This window comes from Mesoplodon densirostris, chromosome 8, assembly GCF_025265405.1.
Source record: "Mesoplodon densirostris isolate mMesDen1 chromosome 8, mMesDen1 primary haplotype, whole genome shotgun sequence".
In the NCBI taxonomy this organism is placed as follows: Eukaryota; Metazoa; Chordata; class Mammalia; order Artiodactyla; family Ziphiidae; genus Mesoplodon; species Mesoplodon densirostris.
In genome coordinates, this window is record NC_082668.1 from 76347772 (window position 1) to 76360394 (window position 12623).

The window sequence follows — 12623 nt, forward strand, 5'->3', positions numbered from 1 at the left end:
TCATACTTTTAAGAGTTTAGCCTTTGATTTATGTATCTTATGAGGTTACTTTTGCATAAGGAAATATGCATCTAATTTTATGGGTATTTTACAAAGACTTCTGAGATGCTCACTTTATTTCATTCATTTATGTTAAAAATATAACAATAAATATTAAAAGCCCATTGGTGCTGTTGGCCACATTAAAAAAAACCTCATAACGATCTTTGTTCACTTATCTATTTAGAGTTTTCTTTTAAAAGTTAATTATGGCTCCTCCTTTGTAGCAGGAGAAGTAGTTTTTATTAATCCAGCACTATGAAAATAATAATAAAAAACACTCCTTTACCCTTACCTCCACCTTCCCCCACCCTCATTATTGTTGTTGTTGTTGTTTTTTAATCATAAAACAATTCTAGGCAGCAAGAGTAGTATGTTGCTTGGGCTCAGGCTGGGCTGTTAGCTAAATTAAGCCATTGTGACTCAAAATCCTCCTTTAATAAGGTTCATGCTGTCTACAACTTCATCATTTTCTGCTGAATGATAATTACTTTATTCAATCATGTTCAAGGTTTTAGTGAAAGCTAGCATTGATTGATTAACTTCAATTACCATGCTTACATTTGCATAGATAAAAACTGCTTTTCAATTTGTGAGTGGCACGCCAGTGGAAACCCTGCGCTGATATTTGCATTTCAATGTGAACAGTGAAGAATAAAGGTGGAAGAGAGGTCTGATCAGTGCTAAGCCCTTTCTGCTTCAGTGCTTAAGCATTTTTCCATAAACACTCTTGTTATGATGTTAGTTTGTTCAAACCACTCTGAGGTAACTGATGGAGGCTCCTGTTTACAAGCTTTCCTGACAATTGAACAGTATGGATTAGGGGGAAGGGACTCCCATAGTAGCTTGCAGGCCGGCCACCAAGTTAAAGAAGAATGAAAGCCCTTCCTGTAGCTGTCACAGAAACTCCCAAATGCCAGCAATGCTTTGAAGATCAATCTCGTCTGCGGCCGATTGGCTCTAACCTGGTCTGACTTTACAATAGCTGGTGCTTTTTCCCTGGAGCGATCTGCTGGTCCCAGACCAAATGTTGAGCTTTTATCAGTCCGATTTTCTGTTCAAATGCAAGGGATGGTCCAAAGTGAAATGAATAAGTCCTTTTCATTCTTACCAAGTAGGCCCATAACAAATACTGCGTTATACTAGATTCATTGGATGTTATCATCTTGTATAGTTTGAGTAATCTGATTTTTAGCATGTGTCTAAGACAAGGACTGCCTTGATTTCCTTACCCTTTGGTGGTTCAGAGATACAGAAGTTTGGTGTAGTTTTCTTTGCCTTTTCTGCATATCACAGTTTAATTGGGACCATAGTATTCTTAGGCCAGTCCTGGGAAGTTCAGCCTTTATAAAATCACAAAAGCTCATAACCAGAGAGCTATTTCTTAAATCAGTTTGAATCTCTTCTTTTTTTCTTCTACAAGATCGGCAACTAAATGGAACACTTTCTCAAAATAAGCTCAATAACTTTTTCTTGTGATTCTAAACAATTTTGACACATAGTGCACTCAATAAACCTTTTTGGTTGCGATATCTTTGAACGCTAAAGCTCCTAGAAACTCCAGGATGTTCTCACTTGAGGACTAGGTAGATTCCCCTAAAAAATAATGTCCATCTTTAGATCTTTAGGACAAAGAAGTAATGCCACTGAAAATACACCTTCAGATCTAACTGCAGAGTTTACATGGACACCCAGGCTTCCATTAAGTAAACTTTAAAATGCATAGGAAATTGCTTATGCAGTTTACACTCTATATACTAATGCATGTATTGTTTCGATGATGAAGTTTAAAATAATTTGAAGGCCAGATTGCATGTTGTTGCACAACATATTTTCTTTGCCAAATAAAAAAATCCCCTGGTGCTTCGTGTAAAATTTAAAGAATATTTAAAGATGAGATGAAGTATCATCTTCTGCCTAAATATTACTTGTCACTTTCAGATCTGGAGCTGTATGAAAATTATTTTTTAATTAAATTAGGGTATGCATTACAATGTTGCCCCAGTCTCCCCTCCTCAAGCTTGAAGAACTGAGAAGTGCTACCACATGCTTTGTGCTTGAACATGGGTCCTGTCCTTTTCATAGAGGCCCATGGTCCCAAACTAAAGTTTAGCACCAGGCAGATGGGCAGCTGTGCCTCCCCAAGGGGACAATCCAGCAATCATTGCCATTAATGTTGGCCTCCTTATAATAACAAAGGGAAGCCAGGCTCCTGAGATGGTAATTTCTGCCAAATGTGCAAATATTGCTTGTCAGTCCTGGGCTGATATGTTAAAGAGATAAGTCAAATTGGTCATTTCTTAATAGATAAGGTAATTAATAAATTTTAAAATTTCTTTATTAAAAAAGTTCCTTAGAATGCAAAAGGAGTCAAGCAGAACGTAACAAAGCCATATTTGTATTGGCACTTGTGACAAATAAGGGATTCTTACTTCAACTAAAGAGTTTTTGTCCCACTGCTTGGGAAATGGGGATAGAGATGGTCGCACAGGATTAAAACAAGTAGATTTCACTAAGGATAAAGGCGTCATGATATGAAGACAATTTGGAGAGAAAGCTCAGATGCTTAAATATAATGGTAAAGATGTGCCACCAATTCAAACAGTTTGGCCTGAAATATTACCCACCAAAATGCACAGAACTTTCTTTGTAGTCAATTTTGTAACTGGCATGTGTAAGAATGCTATTTTGGAAAGTTAATTTTAGCAGGGTTGGATAATTAAGTGTAGAAAAACGAAGCAGTCTTGGAAGTCAGTGAAACTGTGTTGTCAAACCAGCACACGACACATATGAGCACAATAGCAGGCAGAAAACCCATTCCTGTAAGATTTTAAATGGGTGAAATGAATCACTAATACTTTTAAAAAGCTTAAAAACTTCATCTTAGTAGATGGGAGTGAGCAAATCACAGACACTGTTAATCGTCTGTGAGTTAAACAAATAGGAATGATGAAGTGCTGAGAACATGGATTTGAGGAAGTAGGGCTGGAAACGAGTAAATGGTCTAGGATTGCCTACGTACTGAATAATTTTCACCCTGAAGACAATACACAGTAATTTGCCCTGCGAAGAACTAACCATTCTGTTATTTTTCTTAAACTGGTGATCTTTTAACATTTTAAATTTGGAAACACTCCGAAAAGTGAGCGCATCTTTCTGTCTCGTTTGGCCCGTGATCTTCATTTCTTCCTCTCCAGCGCATTCTCAGTGGCTTCCCGGACTCAAAATCTTCTCCATAAAACACTTACAGCCTCTTGGGCCACCCCATGACATGCCCCAGAGCTATCCAGAGGAGCTTTTCACTATTGAGGGTCAGAAACATGAATTCCCATGTGTTTGTATACCCACCGTCTGAGTTTGGGCAGCTCTTTCTGGAAATCTAGGATTGGGGTTCACTAGAACCTTCCTCTTCCATTACTAGGTACCATCTTTTCTTCTGTCTCCAGTCATCTCCTCCTCCTCCCTTTGTTTCCATTTTTCTCCATTAGCAACTCTCCTTGGAAAGCTGCTCTCTTTACTGGCTAATTTTAAGTAATAGGAAGCAGCTGTATTGGTGCAGAGCAATTTTTCTTTCTAAAATGTCACAAGTTTAAAAAGTCCATCAGGGCTTCCCTGGTGGTGCAGTGGTTGAGAGTCCTCCTGCCGATGCAGGGGACACGGGTTCATGCCCCGGTCCGGGAAGATCCCACATGCTGCGGAGCAGCTGGGCCCGTGAGCCATGGCCGCTGAGCCTGCACGTCCGGAGCCTGTGCTCTGCAACGGGAGAGGCCACAACAGTGAGAGGCCCACATACAGCCAAAAAAAAAAAAAAAAAGTCCATCAAAGCCAGATATTTCCAGCTCTCTTCCAAACATTTTAAATTTTACATGGTTATTTAAAGACGGAAATATTACATTTAGAGACAAATATTCTCAAGGTTCTAGAGAAGCTTAATAATTCTCATAATTGAAACAAAGGAAAGCTTAAAAAATATCTGAGCGATGCCTTGGCAAGGGATGTAACACCTATAAATTGCTCAATATACGGGTGAATTAAATACTCACTGTAGATGGAAGTCATCCTAGGATATAGGATATAAGGATATAAGCCTCCGCACTTATATAGGATATAAGCCTCCGCACTCAAAGGATATAAGCCTCCGCATATAAGGTTAAAGGATATAAGCCTCCGCATATAAGGTTAAAGGAAAGTGATATAAGGATATAAGCCTCCGCACTCAAAGTCCAGTTACGTGGAAATGGAATAAAAATTCTGAACATCTATACTTACAGACATTTAACAAAAGAAACAAGGAACGGAGGAGTCAAACACCTCAGATGAAACTTCAGAAATGCGTGTTTAAAATTGTTCCGATTCTTGCTGTCACCCACAAGAAAGCAATGGGATCACTTAAAGTGAATTCAAGAGAAATTCAAATAGCAGTGGTTTTAGCCAGGACTTGGGGGAAACGGGTCTTCGCTACCAAGCACCCTGCCCCACCCTGCCTCCCACCCCAAGCCCTCAACTCCATCCTTTGAGTTTTTCATTCTCCTGGACAGACCTAACTTTGAGAGGAGGTATGGTGGGACTGACATCGAAAGCACTTGCTCAGAGCTGGGGAAACAGGGTTAAAACTGACAGGCCAGTGGAGTCTTGCTTCTCCCAGGTTTATGAGCAACAAGACACTAAATGAAAAAACCTGAAGTCAGGAAATCTGTTTTCTATTTCTTATTTGGCATCGCCCTTTTGTGCCCTCCACTCCAGCAGCCTCACTCTATGTCCATAAAATCATGAGTATGCTGAAAAGTCAAAATCGGGGTTATATAACTGTTCTTGAAAAATCCCTGCTTTTTTTCATCTATAGTGTGGACAGGTCATTTTCTGGTTTGGTTACCTGGTTCTCAGAGTCACTGTTATGATTCATCAGATACTTTCAAATGATTTTTTTTTCTTGGTATTTTAATGATTTTGCAATAGAGAAAACATACTTTTTTGTTCATTAACCTAGCATTAAAATAATTATTTTCCTCTTATCCTAGGAAGAAGATAAGCTTTTAAGAAAGAAATCCAAAAACCACAGGACAGTCAAATGAAGGAATTTTTATGCCAGAAAAAAATTTTTCTCCTTCTGTCCATATACCAGATCATTTTTTTAAAATGACATTCAAATGACAATCACATGGCACTGTCTTTGCTGGAGTTGCTATGCACGATGGTGCTAAACTCTGTATTATAATATATGTTGCAGATGGCACCTACAGTGCATTTATGTAGAGATTTTGTCCACCCCTCCAAAAGATATATTTACTTAACAATGATTCAAAACAGATGGATAGACAAATCTGTCTTCGATATTTAATACTAATAGATTAATGTGTAAATGACTTATAACAATAGGTTTGTTTTCTAGAGCCTAATGCAATGGTTGCCATAAGAACACAAATTATGTGTACATTTTAATGCATCTATGCTTCATAATTATGCATGGTTGTGTGCTGTTATAATTGACATAAAATATAAAACAGGTCAAAGAGCAGCTATTAAAACTATTTTTCATTTTGCTTCTTGACAGCCGGCAACATTGGTGCCTGGTACATTTAATAGGGCCATACATGCAATGCACAGATAGTTATAGAATTGCAGCCACATTAAAGGGCTCCAGAATTTGTAACCTAATTATTTCAAACATTGTTTTAAGGCTGATGATTCTATTTAGAAGTTTCCTATTTTGAGACCACATAAGTGAAATACTTTAAAATAGAAATCAGTGAGGGGATGAGGGAAGGGTATCTTGTGTGTGTGTGTGTGTGTGTATGTGTGTGTGTGTGAGAGAGAGAGAGAGAGAGAGAGAGAGATTTTATTTGAAAATAATGTGTCCTGAAATCATTTTTTTTTCTGCTTAGGTAAAATGAAGCGGTCGTCTCCAGTGTTCTTTTGTAATGATAACTAAGTTTCTGTTCTGTGTAGCTCTAATTCTGTTTTCTTTGTTTTTGTTTTCTAACACACTTAAGAATCCTTTGGTTAAATTCTCATCTCCTAAAGGTTACAGAGGAAGAGACTCTAGTTTTCTAATTACTTAATCCACTTGCCACCCTGGGAGGGAACTGAGCATTAATGCCCTCACTTTAGCAGTGAGGGAAGAGAGGCGAGGGGAGGTTAAGTGACTTGCCCAAGGGCACCCAGCAAGCCTCCCTAAGGCTGGAATTGGAACTCTGAACACCTGCCTCTCAGGCCTGCACTCAGGCCCTGCTCCTGCCGCCTCAAGTATTTGTAATTCTCCTGAGGGCCAAACCATCTTCATTTTCCTGTCATAAAACTCCAAGGACCTCAGGGTGAAAGAAATAAAACCTGTACAAAATCGACCAAGAGCAATAGAAGTTTGATTTATAAAAAGTTTCTGTTATTGCATTTTTCAAAGGCATAGGTTTTGGGAACTGTAAAATAAAAACGTGAAATGTACACTCAAAGAGTAAAAATCCCTTACTGCCATTGTGATACGCCAACATAGCTGGTATAATTCTCCTTTGTTTCAGAATTTGCATTTTAGAAAGACAATTCTTTTTTTTGTTTTGTTTTGTTGTTTGTTAAATATTTTTTAATTTTTATTTTATATTGGAGTATAGTTGATTAACAATGTTGTGTAAGTTTCAGGTGCACAGCAAAGTGATTCATTTATACATATAAATGTATCTATTCTTTTTCAAATTCTAGAAAGATAATTCGTTTATTTTATTTATTTATTTATTTATTTATTTATTTATTTATTTATTTATTTATTTATTTATTTATTTATTTATTTATGGCGGTACGCGGGCCTCTCACTGCTGTGGCCTCTCCCGCTGCGGAGCACAGGCTCCGGACACGCAGGCTCAGCAGCCATGGCCCATGGGCCTAGCCGCTCCGCGGCATGTGGGATCCTCCCGGACTGGGGCACGAACCTGTGTCCCCTGCGTCGGCAGGCGGACTCTCAACCACTGCGCCACCAGGGAAGGCCTAATTCGTTTTTTCAGATACTTTTTTTTAAGCTCTACTTTATTGATTATGCTGTTTTTATTATTTTTTTTGGCCGTGCCGTGCAGCATGCAGGATCTTAGTTCCCCAACCAGAGATCGAACCTGTGCCCCCTGCATTGAGAGTGCAGAGTCTTAACCACTGGACCTCCAGGGAAGTACCTAGAGATATAATTCTTTTTAAACAGTTGGGGAAAGACACTTTTCCACAGAACCCAAAATCTTGTATATTTTTATGTGTTTTAAGCATTTTGAATAATTACAATGTCAAATAATGAAGTCGATAGGAAATTTAGAGAGGCTGAAATGGAGTAAGGGCGTGGGGAAGAAGTACAGGTTGGAAGAAGCTCTTACTCCCCGGGCTGCCGTGCCTCTCGCTCCCGGCTGCTCTAGTCCTACCCTGTCCGCTCGCACCCTGATCTCCGCCCCCATCCCCACTCTCCATTTAGGTCACCAGCTCCTAAAAGGATCTCTTCCTCGCACTCAGTTCCCTAGGAACCACCAGGCCCTATGGATTTCCTAAGCCCTCATGTCAGTCAGAACTTGCTATTTTCCTTATTTAGGTTGCTTTAAAGTGCTTCCCTCTGTGCTGAGTTTTTTTCTGCTCTGAGGGCTGGGCCAGGGTGGATGCATATAGAAACCAAACAACAATGGATGGAATTAAAAATTAGGGGAGGGGATCTTTAAAAAATTGCTAATAATTTATTCTTCAACTATTCCAAATCAGTGAAGTGCTATTATGCACTTAAATGCAACTGATCTTATTGCCCACATCGGGGAGAAAAAGTCCAGAATAAACAAGCAACCCCAGTAATGGTCACAGTGCAACAACTGTTATTTATGGCTTAATACGTGTCAGACACTCGTCTGAGTGTTTTACCTATGCTAGCTAATTTAATCTTCAAACAGGTCTATAATTAGGTGCGGTCACTATACCTTTTTATGGGTGAAGAAACTGAGGTACAAAGAGATTGAGTGACTTTGCTCCAGGTCACAGATGCGTTAAGTGGCAGAGCTGGGATTACGTGCAGTGGGCAGTTTGAATTGTCTTCTTGTTCTTCCTGGTTTAGAGAGACGAGAATGAGGGATAGTGGTCCAGAGGCTGCCTGATCCAAGGCACAAAAATTCTAGCCTTAACTACTTCTTGCTTCACATTACCCACCACACCTCACACCAATTTACCCAAGAAAAACCCCGAACAATAAAAATAAGTAGTAACAAGAATCAGATAAAAATAAAAGCTGAACTATTGTGACCTTACATAAAAACAATTTAAGCATCTTCCAAAAGAACATTCTTGATTTTTCCTAAATACAAGCTTATGGCCTAATGCTGTTCTTCAGTTAGGAATCTCTAGTCATAATTTTTAATTGTATATAACCCCATCTAGATGCCTTTTTTGTTGTTGTTTTTTTGCGGTACGCAGGCCTCTCACTGTTGTGGCCTCTCCCGTTGTGGAGCACAGGCTCCGGACGTGCAGGCTCAGCGGCCATGGCTCACAGGCCCAGCTGCTCCGCGGCACGTGGGATCTTCCCGGACCGGGGCATGAACCCGTGTCCCCTGCATCGGCAGGCAGACTCTCAACCACTGTGCCACCAGGGAAGCCCTAGATGCCTTTTTGACTGTGAAGGTACAAAGGAATATGGAAACAAGGCATTGTTTATATTTGGTGGCTGGCGGGTTTTTTCTCCTTTCAACTGGTTGCTGTTACTTGAAGACTTTTAGTTGTCAGAGCTCTACGTTTATTTTGATGCAGTTGTGGTCCTATCCCTGTTGTGCTTGACATGTCTTATTTCTGTATGGGGTATCTGAATCTTGACGTCATATCTCCAGCATATGAAGATATATGCTACTGCTTGGAGATATATTACTTTGAATTCTACACAGTTTTGTAAATTGGACTTGTCATTTTCCTACAGGGTACAGTTTTCCATAAAAGTCATATTAATTATAATGCAGAATGCCCGAAGTTGTAAATAGTGTCTACATCAACTAAAGAGTGAAGAGTTCCTGACGCAATCACCAAAATTTATCTAACTTAGTATAATAATCTCCCAAGCCCCCAACGGTGTCATGAGCTGAAGACATCATCATAGTGTTTTTTCAAACACTGGCAGTACAACAAAGGGAATAACGCTGCTTTTCTCCCTCCATCCCATTTTTACCCTTGATCAGATGCCAAGTTAAGCTAATTCTATTTACAAATACCTTGCCCATTTGTCCCATCATTGTCACCCAGGGTTGACTCAGGCTTCCATCATTTCTACCTGATGGAATTCTGCTATTTCCTAAACTATTTTCTTTGACTTCAACAGGCACCAATAACTGAGCACCACATGCCCATTGTCATTCTGATTGGGTCTCTCTCCTTGTGACCTTTGATTTCCAACAAGCTTCTAAGTCTGTTCCTCCATAAAAAGCTGGAGACAGCTCTTTAACAAGGTGAAGAGATGGCTCACACCCTGGTAGCTGTCTATTAGTTCCAGGCCCTCCCACATCTGCCCTACACCTTAGTGACACAGAGCTACTCCCCATGGAGCCGTACCAGGCCCTGGCAAGCTGCTATCACTGCGTGTGATGTTCTTGCAGCTTAGACAGGCCCCACTGAGCTCCACTTCCGGGTTATGTAATTTCTTGTATTTTCAAACCTGGCTCGAGTGTTACATCTCTCTAAAGTTCTTCCCCACTTTTGTTATTCCAACTTCCTGTCCCAGGAAGAAGAACTAAATCACCCCTTCCCTATACTCCATCAAACCTTGATTATGCCTCTGTTATAGTCATTAGTATGTCTTATTTTATTAGTTATTTATCTGACCATACTGATAGAAACCCATCTCCTCCTGGTCAGAGACTTTGGTTTATTCATCTATTTAGCTCCAGGCAAGGACCTTGCATGCAGTGGACGTGCAATAAATATGAACTAAACTAAGACAGATTCCGATAGGCTCCTGGATCACCAGGTGACTGTTGTATGCCTGGGCTCCTTTTCTGTAGGGCAATGGGGAGGGAGGCCAATGGGTCACATTCTGGTGAAAGAGAAAGGTATCCGTGGAGACCAGAGGGATTTGCCTTGGGAACACAGGGCTAGGGAAGGGGCAGGCTTCCTGGTCTGTGTATTTCCAACGCTCCTCAGAACTCTAAATTCCTTTGGAATTTGCACACAGGAGATTCTGGAGGATCTGTATAGCGTTTCTGCTTCTCAGCTTTGCATGACGAGAGTGCGGGGGCAAGGTTGGAAAGAAGGCAAACATCCCTTTTTCTTGCACAAGCATATGCTGGGAACCCTCCCTGGCCTCTAGACAAGGGAGAGAGCCAGGCTAAATGTGTGATGCTAAAAGACTTGAGGGAAAAGAAAGAAAATAGATGGCACATTTTATAAAACTGAAACTCGTAGGATGTTGAGGAATTCAAAACACTTTTATTGCCTTAAAAAACTTAACATGGCACTGGTTCTGTGTATGTCTATTTTTCCGGTAACGTAGATGAGAATAAAGAGCACTTCTTGTCTCTCCACGCTGTCCATCCCACTTGTTATTAGTAACACAGGCTTACATTGTAGCCCACATTGTGCCTAATCACAACCAATCTTTATAAGCCACCAGGCCAGCCAGCCGGTAGATGGTGCCAGGTCAGATTTCAGTTTGGGATGATACCGGGGGTGTGGGTAGTAGACCAGGAAATCTAAAATACGAGGAGGAGAATGAATCTTAAAGAAATGTCAAAGAAAAAGCTGATTTGTCATGTATTCTGTTGTCTTCTCTTGGGCTCAAAGTGACAAAAGGCAGGTTCAGGCTGTTATTTCTATCAATGGTGCAAATATTGCCTGACAATTGTTGTGTGAGGCCCTGGAGTGAGAGAAGAGCGAAAATGACTGTAGGCTTTTGTTCCTCCAAATGTCAAAGGTTACTAAAATGGAATGAGAAGAGATGAAATGGAAACTTTTAGTGCCGTATGATGTCACCCCATCTGAATCTCATTCAGGGACATCCAAACGCCCTGTTCCTTGGTGAGCATGTTTTCTCACATCTCATCTCCCTCCATTAAAATAAAACCAAACCAACCAAACTTGAATTGGAAATAAAATTAGGGAAGGAAAGTTTGAAAGAAGGGTGTATTTGGATGGTTTTGAGTTCATAAGAATTAATTTTGTCACAAATTTTACTTGAGGATTTAGCATTATACCAACTAAAAAAAATTATTCAAGAAGTATAAAGAAGAATGCTAAACTCACTTGAAAGCCCAATATTTGGGATTACCCCAATTAATATTTTGGTGACCATCCTTTCAACATATCCCTTTTCCACATGTATATATGTATTTATGGTATATCATACATGCTGATCTTATCACAGGTACTTACCATTTGCTTTATTATTTTTCACTAACACTACACCTTACAGGTCTACTGCAATGTATGAGGCTACTTATTACCATGTATTTCTTTCTTTTTTTTTTTTTATACAGCAGGTTCTTATTAGTCATCAATTTTACACACATCAGTGTATACATGTCAATCCCAATCACCCAATTCAGCACACCACCATCCCCACCCCACCGCAGTTTTCCCCCCTTGGTGTCCATACGTTTGTTCTCTACATCTGTGTCTCAACTTCTGCCCTGCAAACCGGCTCATCTGTACCATTTTTCTAGGTTCCACATACATGCGTTAATATACGATATTTGTTTTTCTCTTTCTGACAAACTTCACTCTGTATGACAGTCTCTAGATCCATCCATGTCTCAACAAATGACTCAACTTCGTTCCTTTTTATGGCTGAGTAATATTCCATTGTATATATGTATCACATCTTCTTTATCCATTCGTCTGTCAATGGGCATTTAGGTTGCTTCCATGACTTGGCTATTGTAAACAGTGCTGCAATGAACATTGGGGTGCATGTGTCTTTTTGAATGATGGTTTTCTCTGGGTATATGCCCAGTAGTGGGATTGCTGGGTCATATGGTAGTTCTATTTTTAGTTTTTTAAGGAACCTCCATACTGTTCTCCATAGTGGCTGTATCAATTTACATTCCCACCAACAGTGCAAGAGGGTTCCCTTTTCTCCGCACCCTCTCCAGCATTTGTTGTTTGTAGATTTTCTGATGATGCCCATTCTAACTGGTGTGAGGTGAAACCTCATTGTAGTTTTGATTTGCATTTCTCTAATAATTAGTGATGTTGAGCAGCTTTTCATGTGCCTCTTGGCAATCTGTATGTCTTCTTTGGAGAAATGTCTATTTAGGTCTTCTGCCCATTTTTGGATTGGGTTGTTTGTTTCTTTAATATTGAGCTGCATGAGCTGTTTATATATCTTGGAGATTAATCCTTTGTCTGTTGATTCATTTGCAAATATTTTCTCCTATTCTGAGGGCTGTCTTTTCGTCTTGTTTATGGTTTCCTTTGCTATGCAAAAACTTTGAAGTTTCATTAGGTCCCTTTTGTTATTTTTGTTTTTACTTCCATTACTCTAGGAGGTGGATCAAAAAAGATCTTGCTGTGATTTATGTCAAAGAGTGTTCTTCCTATGTTTTCCTCTCAGAGTTTTATAGTGTCCGGTCTTACATTTAGGTTTCGAATCCATTTTGAGTTTATTT